Source organism: Phyllobates terribilis, unplaced genomic scaffold (genome assembly GCF_046119375.1).
Source record: "Phyllobates terribilis strain yellow unplaced genomic scaffold, ASM4611937v1 Scaffold_4__5_contigs__length_816908805, whole genome shotgun sequence".
In the NCBI taxonomy this organism is placed as follows: Eukaryota; Metazoa; Chordata; class Amphibia; order Anura; family Dendrobatidae; genus Phyllobates; species Phyllobates terribilis.
In genome coordinates this window covers 76148929-76176304 of record NW_027362764.1, presented here as the reverse complement: position 1 = coordinate 76176304, position 27376 = coordinate 76148929, and positions in this window count along the sequence as shown.

Below are 27376 nucleotides of genomic sequence, written 5' to 3'. Positions count from 1 at the left end.
GTATCTCCTAAAGGTCCAAGTGGAGAAGTCTTCAGGTTTTTTTTCCCTCTTAGAAACTGGTTAATGTCCACTGCAACAGCTGGACATGGAGGTCAGTCAGTAGTATGGTCAACCTATAGAAGTTCAATTTGTCCTAACTGCAGTCACAGTTTTGTTCTTCTTACAAACTGGTTAATGTCCTCTGCAACAACTGGACATGGAGGTCAATCAGTAGTATGGTCAGCCTATAGACGTTTAATTAGGTCAATTGGTAAACTCAAAAGATAGTCCTGTCCTTTCTTGGTTAGATCTTCGCAGGTTAAATTGATTGAGGTTGTTACCTAAAGATTAGGTCTTTGAGTAGAAAGTTACTCCAAGGATTAGAGTAGTTTTTACTTTATGGTTTCTATCTGGAAACTTATAGTAGGTCTGTCCCTGGTGGATGGTCCACTTGTGGCTGAAGTCTGTACCTACTGAGATGATCTAAAGAGCAGCTATTCCCTGGTGGTTGAGATCACCTACAAATTGTGCTCTGAAGAGAAGGTGAGATTTTGCAGGCTGAAAGCCTAGTGAGATGCCTTCAGATTTAGGTCAGGTGTTTTTCAGAGTGAGCTGAGCAGTCTCTGCTGCCTCTTTTCTGTCTCTGGCACATGTATTCCTAATATCCTGGTGGAAGTCCTTGGCAGTTGTCTCTCTCAGACTGGCATATGCCAATGACTGGAGATAATGGGATGGGTCACCCTTGTCCTTATGCAGCTTTTGTTTCCCAGCAGGGTGGCTCTGTATTCTGCTTTAGCTCTGCGGGTTCTTTCTGTTGGAGTTGCAATTTTCTGTGCATGACAGGACTGCAGCACAAGCAGCAGCTGCTCTCCCTCCTCTCTTCCTTCCTTGCAACGACTTTCAATTCACCTGGATGGAGAAGGAGAAGCTGGGATGCTCTAGGTAGGCATGCATCTGGGAGAGGGGCGTGTTGGCTTCTCTGGAGATCTGCCTGCTTGAGCAGGAGATCCATGCACCCAGTGATGGATAGAAGACCAGGGGCTTTACATTTGCAGCCCCCCTTTCAGAAGAAGAACACTGTTCTACCCTCTGCTAACAGGGACTGCAGTCATTACGTCACCTCTTTGCCCACCAATTCCCAGAGTGGCACACAAAGGGTGGCTAAGGGTTTGCATTTGGCAGAAATACACTGAAATATACAATTTCTCCTTAGGATTCACACTTTTCTCCACTTAAAAAGTTGTCACTATGAGAATTGCTACATGAAGACATGACAATAGACTCTAATGACATATTTGTGGGCATGTGCATCTTCCCTGGAGGTGGCTCATCCATACAGCTGACAGCTGCTATATTGCTAATATATGATAATAGTGCTATAATTGCCAGTTCTTGATTTGCACTGACAGAGAAAGCTGGAAGTTGCCCCCTCCCCTTATGGTGACTAAATCTCCTTCCAGACTGCCGTTTTCAGTATCAATATCTTGCATCACTTGTATGAGTGTCTATTTGCTGCCATATATTAAATCTGGGCATAAGACATGAGGATTTTACAATCATCTCAGTAATGAATAAAATGCAATAAATATTTAATATTTATTAATAAATATTTATAGGTAAAATCAATAATGATTGTTACAAAGAGCTGAGACAGTGCAGCCTGGTGGCAGGAAACCAAAAGCATGAAGAAGAAAACATCATGTGCATTAACATCAGGCAAAGGTACTTACATAGTTACAGAATTATAATAGGACGCAGCTGGTGTCTTTAGTGGGAATATGTTTTCAGAATATGGTCTGAGTCATGTTTTTATGGTAAAAATATTTTGATAAGAATTTTTATTGACTTTTTTCATTTCCACATTATTAGCTATATCGCATATGCAAATTGTCTCTACAGAGAGGAAGAGGACTTGAACTTTAGCGCCACCTACTGGAAGTAGCAATTTTAAATGCCAATATCAGACCCTCGGGTATGTACACACGTTAAGTATTTGTTGCTGAAATTTCTGCTTCTCTTGGCAAGAAAAGCGCGGTGTAAAATAGGCACATTTTTGCAACGTTTCTGGTGCATTTTACATGTGTTTTTGCTGCATATTTTCCCCCCATTCATTAGCAAAACTGCAGCAAAAACACTGAAAGAACTGACATGCTGCAGATTTAATTCTGCAAGGAAAAAAAAAAGTAACGTGTGCATGAGGCTTCAGGATTCTCATTCACTTTGCTGGTGTCAGGAAACACTTCAGGTATTGTGACAAATCTGTGCAGAAAAAAAAGCCATTGGGCCTGAGCACACATTGCAGATTTGTTGCATTTTTATCGCAATTTTTTCTGCACAGATTTGTCAAAATACCTGAAGGGTTTCCTGATACCAGCAAAGTGAATGAGAATCCTGAAGCCTCATGCACAAGTTGCTTATTTTTGACTTACAGATTTGGTGCAGATTAACTCCGTTACCACCTTGGATTTTCCATTTTTGCGTTTTCATTTTTTGTTCCCCTTCTTCCCAGAGCCAGAACTTTTTTTTATTTTTCCATCAATATGGCCGTGTAAGGGCTTGTTTTCTGCGGGACGAGTTGTACTTTTAAATAACACCATTGATTTTTACCATATTGTGTACTGTAAAACAGGAAAAAAATCCAAATGTGGTGAAATTGCAAAAAAAGTGCAATTCCACAATTGTTTTTTTTTTTTTTTACCATGTTCACTAAATGCTAAAACTGACCTGCCATTATTATTATTCTCCAGGTCACTACGAATTTGTAGACACCAAACATGTACAGGTTGTTTTTTGTTTAAGTGATGGAAAAAAAAAAAAGTTTGTAAAAAAAATAAATAAAATAAATTAAAAAAAAAATAATAAAATGGCGCCATTTTCAGAGACCTGTAGTGTCTCCATTTTTCGGGATCTGGGGCCAGGTGAGGGCTTATTATTTGCGCCCCTAAGCTGAGGTTTTTATTGATACCATTTTGGGAGTGATACGATGTTTTGATCGCCCATTATTGCATTTTATTGCAATGTTGCCGCGACCAAAAAAAAAGTAATTCTGGCGTTTTGATCTCTTTTTCTCGTTATGCCGTTTACCGATCGGATTATTTTTATATTTTGATTGGACAATTTTGAACCCGGCGATAGCAAATATGTATTGTTGTTTTTTTGTTTTTGTTTTTTTTTAATGGGGCAAAAGGGGGGTGATTTGTACTTTTTATATTTTTTTTAATATTTCTTTAAAACTTTTTTTTTTTTACTTGCTTCAATAGTCTCCTTACGAGACTTGAAGCTGCGATCATCTGAGGTCTTCAGCCCTGCTATAGTACGGGGCGGCGCTCATAGTAGATCGGCAATGACAACCGCAGGGATCTCCTGTTGACCCCATTTTGTCATGCCAACCCATCTGCACCCCACGATCATGTGCTTCCGGTGCGGACATGTTAAATGACACAGTCAGAGATTGATGTGCAAGGGACAAAATAACTGTAGTGTCAGCAGTATGGGGACTAGTTGTTTTTTTGCACATTTCCACCCAGATCTCGCTCTCAGTGTAGTACGGTAGTTCTGTCGGATTCATCCCATGGTTGGTATCGCTATTCTTCAGTCCCTCGGCTGCTAATATCCTTTTAATCTGAGTTCAAGGCCTGACACTATTTAATCATCATCTGAATAATTAAGTCTGATTAGACGGTCGCACCACATTAATAATTCGCTGGACAGATCTAATGCGCTCACTGTGGATAAGAGGATCACACAGAAGTGACTCCCAAAGTTAAGGTTTTTCTTTATTTAATACATGTAATCATCCATACATAAACACAATGTATAGCTCCCCTATATCCAAACTGCTGCCTACCGTGTCTGAGATTTTCTTCCATTGCTCCTGCCTCTTGGGGCGCAGTCAGACGGCCGTACAACACGATGACGATGGCATCACAATGCTCGGACTGGCCGGCGGCTCTCCTCACCATGCATAGAAAAAAATGGTGTCACACTAGGGTCAGGAGAGCCGCCGGCCAGTCGAAGCATTCCAATACCATCAACGTCTGTCTTATACGGCCGTCTGACTGCGCCCTTAGGGGTAAAGTCACATGCAGAATATTAGGTATTTCAAAGGCACACATCCATGAGGTATATGCCCCATAGTGACCACAGCCTTCATTCCCCGCAAGGCTGCTTTGGAAAAAAAAAAGTACAATGCATGATATATATGTTTTTGCGATGGTCCCCGTATAGACGTTGGTGGCCCTCTGCGTTATCCTATAAAGTTAAATACACCATATGCGGACACATAACTGCCAGACATTGGCTGTAAGTCAACAGGAAAATATACAAAGTGCTACAAAAAGTGATTTTTTTTTTTTTTGGTCTTTTTTTTCAACTTTTAGCACATTTTTGGGGTCTGGTGCAGTTTTACTTTTGATTTTACGCCATTCATTGTGCTATAAAATTACCTGGCATAGGTTTTTTTTGTATTAATATTTTAGTTGCTTATAAAAAGTTGAATTTTGTAAGAAAAATGTAGTTTGTAATGTTTTTTTACGAGACTCGTAACTTTTTAAAATTTTCCAGCCACTGACCCATGTGAAGGTTTGTTTTTTCTGGGTGCTGAGTAGTAGCTTTATTGGTGCCATTTTGGGCCACATGCTACGTTTTTTATTGCATTTTTTGTGGATTGGTGCAACAAGCAGAAATGCCAATTTTGACATTTAGATTTTTTTCTTTATAGCTTTTATTTTGTGAGTTAAATATTTTTATATTTTGATAGATCTGAATTTAACATTTTCAGTTATTATAAATAAGCTTATTTATTTTGGATGGGGTAATAGTTTAGTGATTCAAATTGTTATGTTTTTCTATTTGTTTAATTTTTTTTTATTTTTTTTTTTATAGTTCATAGGAGACTTGAATCTGCAATAGTTTAATACTTCAGTATTGGGGTATATAGTAAAAATATAGCAGCAATTGGAGCCAGCTTCGATGGCTGCTGTTAAAGGCAGGTGTTGGTTGTATAACACAGCCGTCGCTCTCCCTGTGTGGAGGTCGTTCCATGCACCAACACCCGTTCCATGATGTAGTAGTATGTCATAGTGAGAAGCGTTTAAAGCCATACTGTACCTGTGAATAATATAATAGATAGGGAGCTTTTTATTTCTAGACACCCTAGTGCAGCACGTTACACTAGACACCCTAGTGCAGCACGTCACACTAGACACCCTAGTGCGGCACGTCACACTAGACACCACAGTGCGGCACGTCACACTAGACACCACAGTGCGGCACGTCACACTAGACACCACAGTGCGGCACGTCACACTAGACACCACAGTGCGGCACGTCACACTAGACACCACAGTGCGGCACGTCACACTAGACACCACAGTGCAGCACATTATGATGCGCCCCCTGGGCCGCGTGGGGAACCCGGAACCAGGCCCTTTTGTGGGATGCTGGGGTTTGTAGTTTCCGTGGCAGCGACCCGGTCCCGTGGCTCAGGGTGGTCAAACCAGTTGCAGTCTTTATAGGGTTTTTGTGGTTTAATGTCCGACTACGCCACCCGTGGATTGTGGTCAGGGTGTACCGCCGCTGCAAGGCAGTCCGCTGAGACCGGTGTGGTGTGTGCAGCTAAAGATGGGATAACTCCCCAAGGGAAGAGTATGGCCTCAGGGCAGGGAAGGTGGATGATGGGAGTGGTGAGTGGTGGTGCACGGGCGTCCCAGCACTAGTAGTGCTGGTGCGGCGATGAAGCACAGAGACGTGGGGTTGCAGTTCAAGTTCTTTACTCACAGTTCTTTATATTCCAAGTCACTCCGCCGACAATGACTACCCAAGCCGTGCTGCGTCCACCAGGTGCGGGGGCTCGGTCAACCCCCAGGCAGTTCCAGAGTGTGGCACAGGTCTCCCTTCTATTCCTTTCTCTGGCCGTGCCCCACCAGTGACACTACGTCTGTCCAACTCCCGCGGGCCTTCTCTTGGGAGCGCTTCGTGCTCATCTCCCTGACCCTATGTGGTGTGCCTTTCTAGTAGGTGTAGTGAGGGGTCGCACCAAGAGATGGCCATGACCTCCGGTTCTTGGTTAAGGATTAGTCGCCTCTACCAACTTGGGATCCGGTACCCTGTTCTGCCAACCCGTCACCCGTAATCTCCTGGGTCCCTAGGGTTCCTTCTGCTTTCGTGTCTCTGGGCCCTTCTACACTTTGGGTACTTCTCCTTCCTTGCTGTTCCTTTCTGTTTCTGTTCCTTCTGGCTCCGGCCTTCACCCTAGGCCTGCCTCGTGGAGCTGGGCCCAGACTGAGCCACAGCTCCCTGTCAGCCCTCTCTGGCTGAACTCCTCTTCTTCTCAACTCTCTGACTGAACACTGTTCTAAGATGGTGCCCACCTTATATACCTCCCTCTAGTGTATGAGCCCAGGTGACTTGCAACCAATGGGCTCCTACCTATGCCCAGAGACCATCCCCTCCTGCTCCTACATCACTGGGTTTTCCTCCCCCCTCCCCACTCCAGCCAGGGACAGTTTCTGTCGTGCCTGCATTACTGTCTAATGGGAGCACCATTGAGCTGTCCGCCGGAAATGGGGTGTGTGATGCATGCAGCCTACCGAGCCCTGGTCCACACACCATCCTTACCCGGGAGTGGAATATCACACCTCTGGCAGAGGTGCAATACCCCTGTAGCAGCCGAGCCCTCGGGGCGCTACATTTACACTAGACACCATAGTGCAGCACACTACTCTGGACACCATAGTGCAGCACACTACTCTGGACACCATAGTGCAGCACACTACTCTGGACACCATAGTGCAGCACACTACTCTGGACACCATAGTGCAGCACACTACTCTGGACACCATAGTGTAGCACACTACACTGGACACCATAGTGTAGCACACTACACTGGACACCATAGTGTAGCACACTACACTGGACACCATAGTGTAGCACACTACACTGGACACCATAGTGTAGCACACTACACTGGACACCATAGTGTAGCACACTACACTGGACACCATAGTGCAGCACACTACACTGGACACCACAGTGCAGCACGTCACACTAGACACCACAGTGCAGCACGTCACACTAGACACCACAGTGCAGCACGTCACACTAGACACCACAGTGCAGCACGTCACACTAGACACCACAGTGCAGCACGTTACTCAAATGCCACTAAAACAGTTCTATCAAATATAAAAGAAAAATAAGACAACTGTCAAGAATATGTCCCAGCAGTCCATTATCCCTGTCCTCTAGCAGACATGTGGTATTGATTTCCTGTGAGTCATGGTGATTTGAAGTTTCACTAACTTTCTAAGTTTCAAGTATAAAACTCAGCGATGCGCCATTAAAAAGGCAGGAATGAGAAACACGGGACCCCGGCTGTAAGAGAATGTGAGGAGAGGAAGCTGACATGTCACTGAGTCTGGTGAATCCTATCATGTTACCTTTCCTCAGAGGAACATTGTTAAGGGCTATAAATTGTATTTATTTACTAGTCAAGATCTTTTGTGACTTTCTTATAATTTCTGACAGTCGCCAAAGAAATATAGATTAGCAGTTACGTTACTAAAGTCCCATTGGCCCCAGTGCCACCTCCATGTTGGTCAGATGTAAGGGTCTTTGTAGCGATCCTATAAAGACATACTTGTAATAGTATCCCCATCATTTCAGCTTCCTGTAATAATGTCCCTCATCCTTTCCACTTTTTGTAATAATGTTCCTAGTCTTGGCCTCTTTCTGCAATAATGTTCCCTATCCTGGCCTCCATCCTGTAATAATGTCTCTCATCCTAGACTCTCCTGTTATAATATTCCTGTCCTGAGCCTATTCCTGTTATAATTAGAGATGAGCGAATGTTTCAATATTCAATTCAGATTACGATCACCGAATTTGCAATATTTGCTGATTTATTTGTCGAATGTTCTTCGAACGTTACCGAACTCCATAGGATTCAATGGGGGGCAAAAAAAAAACGCATACACAACACCTTCAAACGGGCCCAAAAGCTGCTAAAACACATCAAATTAGGGGTAGACACCTGGAAAGTGCCATCAATTGACCCAGAGTGCAAGTACTATAATTATTGTTACTATTACAGCGACATTTATTCCATGGCATTTTACATGTGAAAAGGGGTCACCGACTGGTACAAGAGGAGTGAAGACCCTGCTGCCCGCGAGGGAGCACAAACAATCTACAAGGGATGGGTGAGGATACAGTAGGTCAGGGTACAGCTAGTCGTGCAGCGGTATGCTGGAGCGAGAGTTACCGCAGATTGTACGCTTGTCAGAAGAAGTTTGTCTTCAGCTTCCTTTTCAAGGTTTCCACGGTAGGTGACAGTCTGATGTGTTGGGGTACAGTGTTATCACAGTAGGGGAGATGCACGAGACAAATCTGTCGAGAGCCTAAATCACGTTAAGCTTCCAGGAGCTCACAACTGAGCTGATTAACCCCAGCACCGATTAATATGAAGGCGAGAGGCTTCTTTCTAATCACCTCAGAAAGTGGGAGAGATCAGACGCTGTAGTATTCTGGCTCCTCTCTGTCACAGTAAACCTGTGACACCTTGCAAGCTTCAACACAATGTTCACAAGGTAGACAGCCGCAGTGGTCGGTCTCCTAGACAACGAGCTAACTCCTTTATGATGGTAGAGGTCAACATCTGCAAGTAGTTTGTATGTTTTCCCCCTCTTTGCAGGGGTTTCCTCCAGGTTCTCCGGTTACCTGCTCAGTAAAAAAGCAGCCATACAGGAGTGTTCACAGTTCAAAAAATTAGGGCCTGACACCACCATTTCCTTGGCCAACAAATTGGAGATGGTGGATATCCACCTCTTAGCTTTGTCATGTGTGGGAGGAAACAATCTTTTACGTGACCACAACTGTGGGACCGAGAGCTGACTACAGTGCTGAGAGAGGGTGGAGAACAGTGAAACGGACAAACTGCTGGACCGTGAGTGAGGTGCAGGCGGAGATGTTACAGTGGATTGAGAAACGTGGTGTGTTTGAAACAAACACAGCAGGCATGTCCACTTCCGTTACAGCTGACGGGCTCTCACTCAGCCTGACTGGAACGGGTAGAGAACCAGAAGTTTTGCGGTGGGAGACCTGCATGCCAATACTTGGCACGGTAACAGAGGAGGAGGAAGAAGCAGCGGATGCGATTGATGGGGCAGCTGATGGTTATTGAGGTCCGCTGGTCTGCATTTTAGGGCAGTGAAATTCCCAGCGTAATGCATGTTGTGTGCAGATGTGAAGGTTCATGCATGTAGTAGTCAAATTATTGCACTTTTTCCCTCTACTGAGTTTTTTCTTGCTAAGTGTGCCGATAACGTGAGTTGGCTCATCCTTTGCGGTCTCAAAAAAGGCCAAGGCTAGTCAACCCTTGCCGCCCCGGCGAGCTGCAGACCCACGACCGCTGCTGGCCACAGCCACAGTTGTGGCTAAGGATGCAGTGCTCCTCATACTTGTGTGATGCTCTCAGCCCTCCCTGGGAGATGGGGGTTACTTGGAGCCGGGTCGGTTGTAGGGGGGAAGGGGGATGCAGTCGTGGCCTGGACCCGGTCCGTGCCCAGGGTGGTCACATAAAAAGGTTGTTAATGGGCTTTCAAGTAAGAGTGGTATTTTCCGGCTACGCCACCTATGGTTTCCGGTGATGAGCACCAGCGCTGTTTCAGTCCACTGAGTCCGGTGTTACAGGCAGCTAAGATGGGATGGCTCCCCGCAGGCGGAGCAGGCCTCAGGGCAGTGTGAGGAAGGATGGTGGGTGCAGTGCCGCGCAGGAAATAACAGGCTGAAGCGGGGTGTGAAGTCATCCAGGGTTTTTACTCACATTCAGATGAACTTTAGCCGCAAAGCTTCCCTCTGCTCCTCGCGGCATGCTGCGGCCACCAGGAAGGTGGTCCAGCACTTTTCAGGTAGATCAGGAGCACCTGTCGAGACCCCTCTGGTGTGTGTTCCTCTCCTTGGCGAGTTCTCCCACTAAGTCTTTTCCCGACTGTTTGTGTGGTTAGAACTAAGTGTAAGGCCGGGTCCCACTGGATAAACGCAGGTAGAGAGATACAGGTGGCGTAAGCCGCTCCGTCCGTATCCCTCCTGGGATCCACTAAGCCTCCGGGCTTTTCCGACTGAGACGTGAAGTAACAAAGTCAGATATCGGGGACCGGTCACCCCTTTTGCAGCAGGAGTCCCTCTGACCAGGCCAGAATAAAGAGTACAGGTGGCGTATGCCGCTCCGTCCGTATCCCCCTGGGATCCTTTTGCCTGTGGAGCTTGTCTCCTCTACTCCCCTCCAGGCCTTCTTAGGTAGGGACCTTGACCGGGTAGAGACAGTGGTTAACTCTAGCCCGCTCCTCGCCTCAAGGCCAGAGTACGAGGACCGTGTATCTTCAATAAGCTGCAGGTTCTAGCAGAAAGCCACAATCAGCGATGAAGATCACAATCAAAGACCTTGAACCCAAGATGGCCGTAGATTAAATATGAAATACTAAGTGTAACCTAAAAGTGTGTCCTCCACCCTCACCCAGTACATGGTTCCCCCCATCTCCTCTATCCCCGCCCGGAGCAGCACCCTGGTGCATATAGGCCCCCTACAGAACAGGAGTGGTGTAGTGTTGAGTGGTGAAGTAGGGTCTTGAGAAATGCTCCATCCTTACCCGGGAGAGGAGATACCACACCTCAAACTGAGGTGCAGCACCCCTGTGGTGACTGAACCCTCAGGGGCGCCACATTCCCCCCTGGTGAAACACAGCACATCCGCGGGCTGCAATAGAGTAAAAAGTTGTACAGACATTTCAAATTTTTGCATAACAATAACAATAAAACGATCTTCCGTTTATGGGAGGCTCAAATTCTTGAACGTTAAATGATATATATACAGTACAGACCAAAAGTTTGGACACACCTTCTCATTTAAAGATTTTTCTGTATTTTCATGACTATGAAAATTGTACATTCACATTGAAGGCATCAAAACTATGAATTAACACATGTGGAATTATATACTTAACAAAAAAGTGTGAAATAACTGAAAATATGTCTTAGATTCTAGGTTCTTCAAAGTGGCCACCTTTTGCTTTGATGACTGCTTTGCACACTCTTGGCATTCTCTTGATGAGCTTCAAGAGGTAGTCACCGGAAATGGTTTTCACGTCACAGGTGTGCCCTGTCAGGTTTAATAAGTGGAAGTTCTTGCCTTATAAATGGGGTTGGGACCATCAGTTGTGTTGTGCAGAACTCTGGTGGATACACAGCTGATAGTCCTACTGAATAGGCTGTTAAAATTTGTATTATGGCAAGAAAAAAGCAGTTAAGTAAAGAAAAACGAGTGGCCATCATTACTTTAAAAAATGAAGGTCAGTCAGTCCGAAAAATTGGGCAAACTTTGAAAGTGTCCCCAAGTGCAGTTGCAAAAACCATCAATCGCTACAAAGAAACTGGCTCACATGAGGACCGCCCCAGGAAAGGAAGACCAAGAGTCACCTTTGCTTCTGAGGATAAGATTATCCTAGTCACCAGCCTCAGAAATCGCAGGTTAACAGCAGCTCAGATTAGCGACCAGGTCAATGCCACACAGAGTTCTAGCAGCAGACACATCTCTTCAACAACTGTTAAGAGGAGACTTTGTGCAGCAGGCCTTCATTGTAAAATAGCTGCTAGGAAACCACTGCTAAGGACAGGCAACAAGCAGAAGAGACTTGTTTGGGCTAAAGAACACAAGAAATGGACATTAGACCAGTGGAAATCTGTGCTTTGGTCTAATGAGTCCAAATTTGAGATCTTTGGTTCCAACCACCGTGTCTTTGTGCGACGCAGAAAAGGTGAACGGATGGACTCTACATGCCTGGTTCCCACCATGAAGCATGGAGGAGGAGGTGTGATGGTGTGGGGGTGCTTTGCTGGTGACACTGTTGGGGATTTATTCAAAATTGAAGGCATACTGAACCAGCATGGCTACCACAGCATCTTGCAGCGGCATGCTATTCCATCCGGTTTGCGTTTAGTTGGACCATCATTTATTTTTCAACAGGATAATGACCCCAAACACACCTCCAGGCTGTGTAAGGGCTATTTGACAAAGAAGGAGAGTGATGGGATGCTACACCAGATGACTTGGCCTCCACAGTCACCAGACCTGAACCCAATCGAGATGGTTTGGGGTGAGCTGGACCGCAGAGTGAAGGCAAATGGGCCAACAAGTACTAAGCATCTCTGGGAACTCCTTCAAGATTGTTGAAAGACCATTTCCGGTGACTACCTCTTGAAGCTCATCAAGAGAATGCCAAGAGTGTGCAAAGCAGTCATCAAAGCAAAAGGTGGCTACTTTGAAGAAGCTAGAATATAAGACATATTTTCAGTTGTTTCACACTTTTTTGTTAAGTATATAATTCCACATGTGTTAATTCATAGTTTTGATGCCTTCAGTGTGAATGTACAATTTTCATAGTCATGAAAATACAGAAAAATCTTTAAATGAGAAGGTGTGTCCAAACTTTTGGTCTGTACTGTAAATAGATGCAAAACTATTTACGATAGGGAGTCTGTCTACTGCCAGTGTCCGCAGGGACAAATGTCTCTTTAAACTTAAATCCGGGTGTAACAAAGAACAAATAAAAATTAACTTTCTATTTGGAGGTTCAGCCTCCTGGGCCGCTTAGTCAAGGTATCCCCATTTGGGAAAAGGCTAATTTCTGCCGACAGAGCCTGACAGATCCCTTGTTGGCAGATGAGTGGGGGCATCCCCATTGAACACCCTGTGGACGTCCAGGGCGTACCACCCCCGCTCCCCGTGGTGACTGGTGTAGGACACCAGGTCACCCGGATAAAGGTTCCGGTCTGGGTGGCCTTGCTCCAGCCGCGGCTCGATGTCCCGCCGATTTACAAAAACATCCCGGTGGAACTGTGGGCTGCGAATGAAGCCCCATCCGGCCTCCTGGTGAAAATGCACAACTAGGCCTTCCTCCCGGGGGCTTGGACGGGTGGCCTCTGCCTGGCGGGCCCGCGACTTTGCGGCCTTGGTTCGCACCTCCAGGCGCTCGCAACGGACCTCCCTCTGGTGACGCTCCTTGTCAAATTGGAGAAGCTCCTTTCTACACATCTCCTCCCTCCTCCGCGCTTCAGCCCGGGTCTTCTGGGGGAAGCCCATCAGGTCGTCCCCCCTGGTTGTCCCAGACATATTCGTCTGCCGCCGAGCAGGTGACTGGAGGTGCAGGGAGCGGCAAAAGCGGAGGCTGCTGCGGACCCTCTATTGATGCGGACCAGTCCGGGTTGGGGCAGGTGGATACCCCCTGAAACGCAGGACTCTCTGGGCCAGGAGCCGGTAGGCATAGCAGGCCTCCGGTTACGGCGGTGGCTTGGGCCTCGGCCTCCGGAGCCGATAGCTGCTCCCATATGATGGCGCCCAGGGACAGGGGTGCCATAAAGAGGTCAAGGAGGCCTTCCGCGCGTTCCACGCCTGGGCTGGGGATTTCCGCCTTACCCGTTCCTGGGTTGCGCATGGCCTCCGGGGCTTCCTCCACCTGGGCTGCGGCCTCCTCGGACCGACATGACGAGCTCTGGCGGTGGGCCTGGATCCTCTGCTTCACCGCCTCTCTCCACTCCGCGGTGGCCAATCGCTGGGCCTCTTCGACCCTCCGGGTCAAGTCCTGGGTTTCTCCTCGGAGGAACTCTGCCGCCTCCGGGGTCAGGTGGATTCCATTCATGCCGAGGAAGGTGGCAGCTTGTGGGACAGCATCGGAGGCCTCGGAGGACTTCTCTTCTGCTGCGTCCATGTTGGCTGCAAGGTGTGGTCTCTTTCTCCTCCTACTTTTAGGGCGGCTGGCTGACGGGCACTCCCAGAGACGTCCCATCCGTTTTGACGGACATCACCATGCGGACAGTCTCTGCTGGAGGGGGCGGTCTGCACTTTTGGTGCCATTGGGGAGCCAGGCCCACAATGGGAGGACTTTGGTTGCTGTCGTTTTTGCACATAATGGCGTCCGTTCTTCTTGGGCGGGTGCCACATGGAGTGTATAACGACAGTCTTTTAGTGAAAAGGCGCACAGTACCCGTCGGCAATGGAGTTTTCTTCTTGCTGCGGGCACGCAATCCTGCCGACTACGCCAAGTTGTGTTGCGCTCTCAGCCCTCCCTGGGAGATGGGGGTTACTCGGAGCCGGGTCGGTTGTAGGGGGGAAGGGGGATGCAGTCGTGGCCTGGACCCGGTCCGTGCCCAGGGCGGTCACATAAAAAGATTGTTAATGGGCTTTCAAGTAAGAGTGGTATTTTCCGACTGCGCCACCTACGGTTTCCGGTGATGAGCACCAGCGCTGTTTCAGTCCACTGAGGCCGGTGTTACAGGCAGCTAAGATGGGATGGCTCCCCGCAGGCGGAGCAGGCCTCAGGGCAGTGTGAGGAAGGATGGTGGGTGCAGTGCCGCGCAGGAAATAACAGGCTGAAGCAGGGTGTGAAGTCATCCAGGGTTTTTACTCACATTCAGATGAACTTTAGCCGCAAAGCTTCCCTCTGCTCCTCGCGGCGTGCTGCGGCCACCAGGAAGGGGATCCAGCACTTTCCAGGTAGATCAGGAGCACCTGTCGAGACCCCTCTGGTGTGTGTTCCTCTCCTTGGCGAGTTCTCCCACTAAGTCTTTTCCCGACTGTTTGTGTGGTTAGAACTAAGTGTAAGGCCGGGTCCCACTGGATAAACGCAGGTAGAGAGATACAGGTGGCGTATGCCGCTCCGTCCTTATCCCCCTGGGATCCTTTTGCCTGTGGAGCTTGTCTCCTCTACTCCCCTCCAGGCCTTCTTAGGTAGGGACCTTGACCGGGTAGAGACATTGGTTAACTCTAGCCCGCTCCTCGCCTCAAGGCCAGAGTACGAGGACCGTGTATCTTCAATAGGCTGCAGGTTCTAGCAGAAAGCCACAATCAGCGATGAAGATCACAATCAAAGACCTTGAACCCAAGATGGCCGTAGATTAAATATGAAATACTAAGTGTAACCTAAAAGTGTGTCCTCCACCCTCACCCAGTACATGGTTCCCCCCATCTCCTCTATCCCTGCCCAGGGCAGCACCCTGGTGCATATAGGCCCCCTACAGAACAAGAGTGGTGTAGTGTTGAGTGGTGAAGTAGGGTCTTCAGAAATGCTCCATCCTTACCCGGGAGAGGAGATACCACACCTCAAACTGAGGTGCAGTACCCCTGTGGCGACTGAACTCTCAGGGGCGCCACACTTGCATCACTCCGTGTCTGAGCCGTAGGGCGGAAGGTAACCTCCTCATCTTCCTCCTCCACCTCCTCAGATGAGCTACTCGGCTGGGTGACTCTGGGTTCCAACCAAGTAGGATCTTCAACCTAGTCATCATCCAATATGTTATCCCATTCCTCGCCCTCAGAGTGACCCTTCTCCTCTTGTTGCCCTGACAGCACAGTATAGTCTACATGAGCCTCAGGTATCTGAGTCTCATCAAGATCACCTCCCTCCCCGGTGGTTAACGTCTGGTAATGAGGGTCAGGAACCTGCTTGGATCCTACTCCGTCCTGCCCCGAATCCACCCTAAAAAAATTTTGGGAATCAAGGCAGACGCTTTCCTCCTCTTCTTGACTCTGTGAATGTTTGGAGTACACTTCTGATGCCCATGGTATAAAATGGGTGAACAGTTCTACAGACTCGCCCATCTGTGGTTCTCTACAGTCAGTTGGGCACTTGGACAGTTGTGACATGAGGGGAAGCAAGGGTAATTGGGGTGCCACCTCTGTGGAGGAGAGGCCACTTGAAGCAGAGCTTGCCATCCACTGGAGCACCTTCTCTTTCTGGCCCTTATCAGCAAGGCGTAACGCTGTGCAGCTGCCAAAGAAAGGGAGTGGAGTAGCCCATCCAGTAATAGAAGTTGGCAGTTGTCTTTGGATAGGTGTTAGGTCACTAGTTCTTTCACTAACATTACCACCTACCCCACGTATACCTTGAACACTAAGTCTGTCCCCCCTTCCACCACAACCTCTTTTTCCCACTCATGTTGCTCAGATATTGTAGTAGGAGCACTCTATTAGCAAAACAAAATTAAATTTTTTTCCTCTGCAACAGCTCTGCACACTTCTGAATTTCAGCGGCACTAAATGACAAGGTAAGATATGGCTTGCTGTAAATGTTACTAACAGAAGAAAGTATTTTTTTACTGTGGATGATGCCTGTATAACATAGGAGATATTCTCCAAACTATTTCAAACTGAGATGTCCCTGCTGTATAACATTAGGAACCAAGCAAAGTGTTTTTTACTGTGGATGACGGCTGTATAACATAGCAGATATTCTTCAAACTATTTCAAACTGAGATGTTCCTGCTGTATAGTGTTAGGAACTGAACAAAGTATTTTTTTTTTTTACTGTGGATGACGCCTATATAACATAGGAGATATTCTCCAAACTATTTCAAACTCAGATCTAGCCTGCTGTATAACGTTAGCAACAGCAAAAAATAGATTTTTTGACTCAGCACAAGCTCTGAATACAGCTGAATTTCACCGCCACTAAAAGGACTAGGTGGCTTATAGCAGAGTGTAACACGTTTGCAACAGAAAAAAATATTTTTTTTTTACTCTGAAAACAGCTGCAGTTCACCACCACAAATTTAGCTGCTGGCAACATTTTTTGGGCCCCCTTGAGACTCTGCCCAGGCTCCACCCCAGCTCCGCCTTCACCCCTCGAAAATTCCACAGTCCCACCACCCACGCTTGGAAAAACTCTACATTCTACACCACATCCTCACCAATCACACATTAACAGTTGCCATCGAACACCAGATCACATACATAGCCATCTGCTTTTGTTTTGGACAAAAGATTTTTGAAGCCGCCACCACGACAAGGTAGACTCTGCTGGCCGGGCCCTATGTTACTCTAAGCTATTAAAAATTTCTTATAATACCCAATACTCTTTTTAGGTATATTTTTATTTATTTTTTATTTAAGGGAATGAGTCACATACATTTTTTAAAATGACCAATAATACCACATACTAGGGACAAATACCGTCACACCATGGCCGGACCACATATTACCACCACACAGTGACCAAATAATGCCACATACAAGGAAAAAATAGCACCACACCATGACTAGATCACATATTACCACTACATAGTGACCGAATACTACAATAACGATCATTAATAAACAGAATATTAATATTCCTGTATACAGGATCTCTGTACATAGTATACAGTGTATAGTGTCAGTGTACAGGTAACACACTTACTCACCGGTGACGTCTCTAGTTAAAGTCCTTCATCTTCGCTTTTCCTCTCTATCTAGCACAGACCGCCATCACTTCTTCCAGCCAGGACTTTTCTCTACAGAAAATAACAGTTATCTAGAGCAGCTTACAGAGCACATTCCCTGCTTTTTCTCCAGCTTCTACACTACACTAGATAAAGAAAAAAAAGTGACAAAGTGCCACCCTGCACAGTAACAGGACCCCCTCACTGAAAACAGTATCCTCAAGAATAAAATACATCACAGCAGTAATAATATCCCTTAATAAGCCCCTACAGTAATAATGTCCCACATCCTGCCCCCATGTCTCTCCATTCTGCCCCCATGTCTCTCCATTCTGCCCCCATGTCTCTCAATTCTGCCCCAGGTATCTCTTCCTGACTTCAGCTGCCGGCCTGTGATTGGCTGGTGGCTGTTAACTATTGCCGTGCGGGCAGCTTCCCGCAAGGCAATAGATTTCAAGCGAATGTTCGTCCGAGGATGCACGTTCACAGTAACTGAAACGGCAGAATGGGGCCCGGTGAGCAGAAGAACGGGGGCCCGGTCAGGTCCCCAAACGCCAGTAATGCCCTTATGGCGGCCCTGATAAGGACCCCCATCCTGGGTCCCTTCCTGGTATAATGTCCCCCATCCTGGGCCCATTCTGGTATAATATCAATGAAGAACTTGGCACTCAGTTGATATAGAAAAAAGATGATTTATTTGCAATCCACAGTGAACATACTGTATATGATGTTTCAGTCTCAGTTTAAACCTTCTTCAGATATAAAGATTGCCATAGAAGAATATAGGACTTAATGCTGACACTATATAAAGTATACAGTGCGTTTAGCAAGTGGGAATAAAAACTAAAGGTATGGCACCCATCAAAGTCAGATGCCATACCTTTAATGGTATTTCCACTTTCTATACATACTGTATCCTGTGTATAGTTTCAGCATTAAGTCCTATATTCTTCTATGGCAATCTGTATATCTGGAGAAGGTCTAAACTGAGATCGAAATGTCATATATGTTCACTGTGGATTGCAACTAAATCATCTTTTTTCTACATCAACTGAGTGCCAACTTCTTCATAGATATTATACTATGGATTGGGCTCCTACTTGTGCACCTGCTGTCAGGAGTGCCATGCTGTACTACTACTCATTCTGGTGTAATGACCCCCATCTTGCCCCATCCTGGTATAATGTCCGTTCTGTTTTCCAAACCATAAAAAAAAAGAAATCTTCTTACCTTCCTCTGCTCCAACGACATCTGTCTCCTTTTCTGTAGCCAGCAGCTGACTTCTGTGTGGCAGCATGGGCAGCGCATGATGTCACTGCCATTCGCCGTCTATTACAGCGCAGGGAGTACCCTCTGCAACCGAAATCGTTAAACTCTTGTATGTTGGACACCATGGGAATGAAATGGCTTTTGTTCTCTTCTTTCTGCAAGACATTGCATAAACCTCTGGTGCAGATATATTGACTTCCCGTTAAGAAGTCCAACTTGTGTCTTACATCTGTAGAAGGCAGAGAAGGGGTAGAAATACTAGTAATCCAGGTAAATGTTGGAAATCCCCTTTTGTATTTTCTCCATGATCTTTGGTAAACACGGGAAAGACAGCAAAATACTCCCATTATCTAAAGACAGACTGAGGTCATACTAATTGTTATACATCTGGGTTCGAAACCTTGAGCCTGTGCTTTGTGGTCAGCTTCTCTGTCCGCCGAACCACAGCAGATACACATTTTGTCCTAGTGTTTAGTTTCTGTTATCCTTGCTTCAGTCTTTTTAGAGTAACAGGTATTTTCAGTTACTCATTTGTCTTCCCTATCACCTTTCGGGTGTGGCTTTATATACTTTTCCCCTGCACTTGGAAAAGTGCTTGACAACTTGGTGACACTATATAAATCCATGCAACCGGCATGGATTTATATAGTGTGACCAAGTTACGATGCTGCAAATGCAGCATCAATAGTAAAAAAAAAGAATGAAATGGTGAAAAATAAAAAAAAAACATTAGACTCACCTTCTGATGGCCCCCGGTCTTTCTTTGGTGTTTTTGGCGGCTCGTGGTGTTGTAAAAGGACTTTCTATGACGTCATTTAGTCATGTGACAGGTCACGCGACCGCCGACATCAGTGTAGTCATGCGGATATTATGTGATTCAATGCAAGTCAATGGCAGCGATTACGCCACGATTACGCAAAATAAATGGTAGTGCGGATTTTTCCATAATGATAATCCGCAGCGGAAATTTCCGCAGCATGTGCACAGCACATGCGGATTATCATTGGGGACCATTGCAGACCTTCTACCAAGCATTTTTTAAGGGTTTCCACGGCGGTAATACCGCTGTATAAACGCTTAAAAAACGCATAGTGGGCACGCAGCCATAAAGTTTAAGTGCAGAAAAGTTGTCAAAAGTAGAGGAGTGGATGCCAACTACATGAATTCTCAGGCAATGTTCCTCCAACTGAGCCGGTCTATGTGACCCGGATGAGTGACGAGTCAGAGTCGTGTTGGAATGCTGCAACAAGGGAAAAAGAGGAAGCCGGTGGCTGCAGGAGAAAGAGGTTGAATCCGGTGCTGGATCCAGGAGAGGTGTGTAACAATGTATGATATATACTTGTAGACTAAGAATCATTATGGCAGAGACTAAAATGTTTTTTTTCTTATAATCAAAATTTAGGATAGGTCAAAAGTTCCTGATTACTGGGAGGTTCCATCTCAGGGACCCACACCATTCATGAGCACAGTGATTAGAAGTCACCCATTTATATTAAGCTGTGGTTGAGCATGCATACTGCAATACCATTAGAGGTTCTTGGGACTGAATAGATACGTCGTTAGCTAAGTAGAATGGAAAACCCTCCATAAGCACTGCCTTGATTTGTTGACTATGAAATAGGTCACGAACTCTATCCTGTTTACCTTCATAATATATCTGGAGTTCTGTTTTTATGATACAAATCAAATTATAGAAGGAAATTATAAAAATTCAGCCACCAGAGGGCACTATCTGTATACATAGTTGTACAGCGGCCATTGAAGGCACGCTCCCTGGAGTGGCAGATTCTTACTGTCTTTGTGAGAGTCAATTCAGTACAACTATTAGAACTCCATCAATGAGAAGGTTAGATGCTTCTAGCGTATTATATTTTATTGTATTGTATAATTATTATGTAAAGGAGATATTACGTATCTTGAAGGAGTTGTTCATGTTGAGCAGCTTTGTTCATATAGAGGCTCATATCCATAATAGAGGGGCTTCCCATTGTTCAGAGATCACCTTTATGAGCAGAGAAGCGTTGCTCTTTAATGAGGGAGCTACACGGCAACTTTGGCCACAACGTAGGACGAGCGGCCGAAGATTGCTGTATGGAACATCGCAGCATTGTGCAACCAAATGGGCCTGCTTCCTATTTTACCTAGCCCCGCACTACTAGATGCATTATGTAAAATAGGAGGCAGGTCAGTGAAGGCTCAGTGAGCTGTCCGAAGAGCATACAGATGAATATGTAAGCAGAGCACCAGATAGAGCGCCCTCCACAGGCTGCCCCGAAGCAGAAGCATATCATTATCTCCAAACTGAAAGTAAAGATTACACCAGAACCACAGGATGGATTTCATCAACCAAGGTATCATATTAATCATTGTAATGTCGCCCACCTGACAGTGTATGTAGTTTACTGAGCACAATCCTGCTGACAGGTGTGCTTTAAAGAGTGGGTCTCCTATACTGTTATTGCGTATGCTGCAAGTTCAAAGGTTGCCAAAAATTAGGACGCACTCCAATACCAATTTGAAGAGATGCAGTGAAGGTCTTGTGAGAAACTGCCCATTAACTAAAGACACTTCCAGCACGGAGCACCCATTTTCCTCGATCTTAATGTTGGGTTTTGTTAGAAATTTGCTTGCTGTGTTTTATTAGTGATTTGTTTGCTCATCAGTTCAACCTCAGGTATCTATGCTTCCATTCAGTGATCTTATCTCAGGAGCCTTAAACCATTGTTCTCTGAGTGGAGCCATCACCACAGGGTGTTGTCACCCTGGCCTGGATGCCACAAGTATATTAAAGCTGTGTCTGAGAGCAAGGGGGAGGTTCTCTAGTCAGGGGAACATTAGCATGCAATGCCTCCTGTCTCAGGCCAGTAGGGGGAGCAGGCTGCCCCTATAAAAGCTGGTACTGGGGGCAGGGTTAGTGAGAGCTGGACGACCTGTCTCAGGATTCAGGTCCCAGAGCAGAGAGGGACAGTTGTATTGCACCTAAGAGGAAGTGTGGCAGGAGGAGAGCCACAAGCCAGAGACAAGAGGCGAAGAGAGCCTGTCTTGGCAGATAACAGACTTAATCTACCAGACTTTGGTGTCTGAGGCTGGGAGGATTCCACATCCCCCAGCAGATAACCAGTCTGCAGGGGACTGTATATTCCTTGGCCTAAGAAGCCTGGAGGCCCTGCCACAACAGAAGGGACCAGCAAAGCCGTACAAGGCTGGGAGCAGAAAGGAACCCACGTCGCAGGCCATACAGGCGAGAATACACGGAAAGCTAGGGTAACAGCCCACGTTTCCGATCAGGAGGAGATAGCTAGAAGGAGCACAGAAAGCACGGTAGGCCTACACCCTCACCCTGACCAGGGCCAATTTCCCCATTGCTCTCAGACATCCAGGTCCCCTCCTAGCCGGGACTGTTTGTGGGTCAGTTTACCTGTTCTAGTAAAGACCCTGGACTGCAACCTATTGTCTGTGTGCTCCTTGCTCCTCTAGCACTATCAGCACTGAGACTCTCACTACCATCACTCCCACCATCCACTACACTGCCCTGGGGCCGCACTCTTCCCGTGGGGAGTCACACCATCCCAGCTGCATTCATCATCAGCCCCAGCGGCCTGCCTTGCAGCGGCGGTTCCTAATGACCGCAAATCCACGGGTGGCGTAGTCGGACATAATCAATAGCACATAACGGACTACCACTGGCCTGACCACCCTGAGCCACGGAACCGGGTTGCCACTACTACTCCCATCGTTCCCCTATTGCCCGGATCCGAGTGCCCCACGGCCCAGGGAGTGAGTCAGTGTCTCACCTGCAGTCACCAGTGATGGGGGTCTGAAAGATTTTTCATTCTTACAGCTAAAAGCAAATGTCTAAGGGGGAGCGGGCTGATTCCAGGGAGGGAGAAAAGAGCAGCCACATGTTTAGTCAAGGAGTTTTGGGGAAGACATTGAAGGAAGAGGAGCGAGATGTGGACCTGGAAGGATCTCTAAACCTGCTACCGTTGTGGGATTTGTCGTTTGGATTTAAACTTTCTTAAAGGATTGTTGCTATTGGATACCTGTGCCTCCATTGTTTTACCTGTCGTCTGGAGGATCGGAGATGTGGCTACAGGCTATTCTGGCTGAAAGGCAGTGAAATTACCATCCTGAGAAGGGGATCTTGTGGACCGAGACAATTGTATTTTGAACATTTACCTAGAATAGCTGTATTACAATGGATGTGAGGAATAAAATATTGCTGCATCATTAACCTGCCTTGGTGATTATTAAAACCCACAATCTCAGATCTTTACAGGCCTCATAAAAATTGTTTTAAAAATTATTAAGGAGTGGGTCTCCTATACTGCGTATGCAGCAAGTTGAAGGGCTGCCAAAAATTAGGACGCACTCCAATACCAATTTGAAGAAACGTAGTGAAGGGCCTCATAAAAATAGTTTTAAAAATGATTAACGAGTGGGTCTCCTGTACTGTTATTGCGTATGCAGTAAGTGCAAGGGCTGCCAAAAATTAGGACGCACTCCAATACCAATTTGAAGAGAGGTAGTTGAGGGTCTTAGTCAAAAAATGTTCCCATTATTAAGGAGTGGGTCTCATATATTGTTATTGCATATGCAGCATGTTTAAGGGCTGCCAAAAATTAGTGCACAGTACAATCCCCCTTTGAAGAGACCTAGTGGAGGGCCTCAGTCAACATTTTTTCCCATTATTAAGGAGTGTGTCTCCTATACTATTATTACGTATGCAGCAAGTTCAAGGGCTGCCAAAAATTAGGATGCGCTACAATACCAATTTGAAGAGACATAGTGGAGGGCCTCAGTAAAAAATGTATTTTCCATTATTAAGAAGCGTGTCTCCTAGACTGGTAATGCCCATGCATGAGCTAAAAAACATTTACCCCTGGAAGGTATACAATATATTATATATAAAGTTAGAGGTAGGCCTCTAAAACTAGTTCCTACGGGCATCATAAACATCCTTAATAAAATTATGTGGGCGTTGCATAATGATCACCCTGGTGATATGGTGGTGGAGGATGAGGAGAAGGATATGGAGTAGGATGACATAAAATAGACAAAGTCCTGAAGCATATACCCATGTATGGGTGTGAAGGGGTGCATGGGAATAGACCCTCCAAAAAAAAACAGTGGATTTGAGTTTATATTCCACTGCTATCATCCAGTGGTGTCGAAGTCTGGCCTAATCCAGGCCTTGTTCATTTTGATAAGAGTCAGCCTGTCAGCATTTTTAGTTGACAAGCGGATGTGCCTATCACTTATAATACCCCTGGCGGGACTAAAAACCTGCTCTGACAAAACACTAGCAGCAGGGCAGGCCAGGACCTCCAAGGCGTAGAGAGACTGTAGCATTGGCATCTCTGCCCCCTGCCAGGCAGAGACGCCGTCCCCCTTACCGCCGCAGTCCTGCTCCGGAGTCTTCCGGCCTCCCTTCTGCTGCTGGTGCATGCAGCTTCCCTGGCTCTGTGCTTAGGGCGCGCGCGCGCTCTCCCTCTTGAAGGGGCCGCGTGCGCTGTCCTAAAAAGTCCCCGGCCAATGGCCGGAGGACTTCCTCTATAAAAGGCACCTCCTCCAATATGGAGGTGCCCGTGCAAGGTTGTTGCTCTGTGATACTTACTTTGCTTCAGCCCTCAGGTCCTCTGCAAGTCAGTCCTGTCCGCCAGTCTGATCTTCAGCCCAGTCCGCCAGTCTGACTTCTCTCCAGCCCGACAGTCTGCCTATAGACCAGTCCGCCAGTCTGTCTATGGGCTCTGCCCGCCTGCTTACCTGGAAGCACCTGCCTGTTACCTGCCATGCCCGCTTACCTGGAAGCCCCTGCCAGTTACCTGTTGTGCCCGCCTGCCTGTTTACCCGGAGCACCCGTCTGGCTATCAGCCGAATCAGCCTGCTTGTCTACCCGGACCACCCGTCAGCCTGCCTGCCGTGCTCATCCGCTGTACCGGTCAGTTCCTGCCTTCTGACCCGTGGGAGTCACCTGCTCTCATACAAGGTCGGTCCCAGAGTGGCACCTGGTCCCTCTGCTCGGTTCCTCCCTGGTTCACGGAGTCGACTGAGCCGCCGTGCGACCTTGGTTAGGCCGAGTAGATACTTAGTCACGCCCCTCTGGTCCCTCCTTGCACCGCAGCACAGAGGTTCCACCACCCAGATCCGTAACAGAAACAGTTTATGCCATGTGTCCAGCTTGTATACCCAATTGTTGTAAGGCACAGAGGAATCATGGAGGATTTTGGCACGGTCAGCAAGGTGCTCCTTCAGCATCTTCCAAAACGTTTCCCTCCTTGTCAGAGTACCGCGTGTATCAGGGCCTGCACGCTGGGACGGTCTTAGAAAACTGTCCCAGACCTTTGACAGTGTTCCCCTGCCTCTCCTGCATCTTTTTTGTGTCTCCCTCACCTGTACTCCTTGGTTGTCCAAGAAACTGTGACCTCTTCCACCAGCATTGTCAGCTAGGAATTTTCTTTAATAATTCTTCAACAATGGCCTTCTGGTACTGCAACATTTTATTAGACCTGTCTGCCACGGGAAGGAGAGATAGAAAGTTCTCCTTGTAGCGCGGGTCTAGAAGTGTGACCACCACTAATTACTGTTGCCCAAAATGCGTACAACGCGTGGGTCACGAGAAAGACAGCGGAACATAAACTCAGCCATGTGTGCCCGACAGCCAACAGGCAAGACTTCCCTGTCCCCACCAAGAGGACAACTGTCCATGTTCTCCTCCTCATCCTCCTCCTGGTCCTCCTCCTCGTCCTTCCCCTCTTCAGGCCATCCACGCTGAACAGATGGTATGAATGTGGTGTCATCTGTAGCGTAAGAAACCAGCTCCTGTTCCTCCTCCTCCTCCTCCTCCTCATTATCACCCAATCCGCGTTGACATGAGATGAGGCTGGGCATCACCCTGTATAGTTCCTTTCTCCATCTCATCATGCTGTGCCTGCAATGCCTTCTCTTTAATTGTGAGCAGCGAGCGTTTCAGTAGACAGAGAACCAGGATGGTGACGCTAATTATGGCATCATCGCCGCTCACCATGTTGGTGGAGTCCTCAAAGTTTTGGAGGACGGCACAGAGGTCAGGCATCCATGCCCACTCATCAGCTCTTATGTGCAGAGGCTGACCTGAATACCGACGGGCATGTTGAAGCTTGTACTCAACAACTGCTCACAAATCCTTCCCAACATGTGCAACGTTGAGTTCCAACGTGTGGAGACATTGTACATCAGTCGGTGAGCTAGAAGTTGCAAACGCTGCTGAAGTACTGCCAGGGCGGCAGAAGCTATAGGTGACTTTCTGAAATGGGCACACGCGGCGTACTTTCACTAGCAGCTCAGGCATATCTGGTTAGGTTTGGAGAAATTGTTGAACCACTAGGTTGAGCACATGGGCCAGGCATGGTACGTGTGCGAGGTCGCCAAGCTTCAGAGCCGCCACCAGGTTCCGGCCATTGCCACTCACGACCATGCCTTGCTGTAGGTTCAGCGGTGAGAGGCACATATCTGCCTGCTCTGTTACAGCTTTCAACAACTCTGCAGCGGTGTGCAGTTTGTCTCCTAAGCAGATAAGCTTCAGTAGAGCCTGTTGCTGCTTGGCCAAGGCAGTGCTACAGTGCTTCCAGCTTGCGACTGATGTGGCAATTTCAGATATGGAGACTGAAGAGGAGGACGATTAGGTGCAGGAGCTGTAGAATGTGGGGGTAACCCTGATTGACCCATGGCCTACAATCCTCGGCGTTGGGAGAACGTGTTCCGTCCCAGGGTCTGACTGGGTCCCAGCTTCCACAATATTAACCCAGTGTGCCGTCAGTGAAATGTAATGTCCTTCACCACAAGCACTTGTCCACATGTCTGTGGTTAGGTGGACCTTCCCAGTGACTGCGTTGGTGAGGGCACGGGTAATGTTCTGGGATATGTGCTTGTGCAAGGCGGGGACGGCACACCAGGAGAAATAGTGGCGGCTGGGGACCGAGTATTTGGGCACCGCTACATGCGTTCTCCTGTTGCCCTGGTTGAAGCGGACCGAGCGAGAGGCCAGAATCTATAAATGGAAATGTGAACAGCTCTTCAGAGTGTCCAAGTGTGGGATCACTTGTCTCTGGGCACTCAGCATGGTGGGAGGAAGGAGGATCAGGGTGAGAAATATGTGGTCCAGACTCATGGCTACTGAGACTGGACCGTGTGGAAGACAGTGTGGTGGTGGTGGTGGTAGCAAACTGATTGGAAGCATTATCTGCTGTCCAACCAACAACCTTTTCACACTGCTTTGGCTTCAAGAGTGGTGTTCCGTGGCCCCTTAGAAAGTGGGACAGGAAGGTAGGTCGACATGATGTGGGTGTTTGTTGTGCTCCCTCAGCATGCACAGTTTCATCTTGCCCACGGCCTGGGCCTCTGCATGTGCCATCAGCATCACGTCCACTTCCCCGTCGCTTACCATGCACCTTTCCCATTTTAAATGGAGTATAATCTTTTGCAGCTTACAAAAAAAAATCAGGATTAATACCGCCGTATTTGATCACATCTGATGACCAATTCTTTTACCCAGTGACGGTATACTGATGCTTTTGGTCAGCGAACAAGTGTGAATATATTTTGACGCACAAGTAGCAGACTTTAAATGGAGTGTAATCTTTTGCAGATTGCAAAAAAAAAATCAGGATTAATACCACAGTAATATTTGACCACCTGAGATGATGGACAAGTTTCTCTGCTTCCACAATACAGCAATGCTTTTCAAATTAACCAAATCTGGCTGTATGCTGCTAACAAGCACAGAGATCAGTAAAAATGGTGGATTATATTGTTTTTCACAAAAATTAGAAGGATTAAGAGCAAAAAAGAATATTATTAGCCCTGATATCTAGGGCTATTGATATGAGTTCCAGCAGCAGAA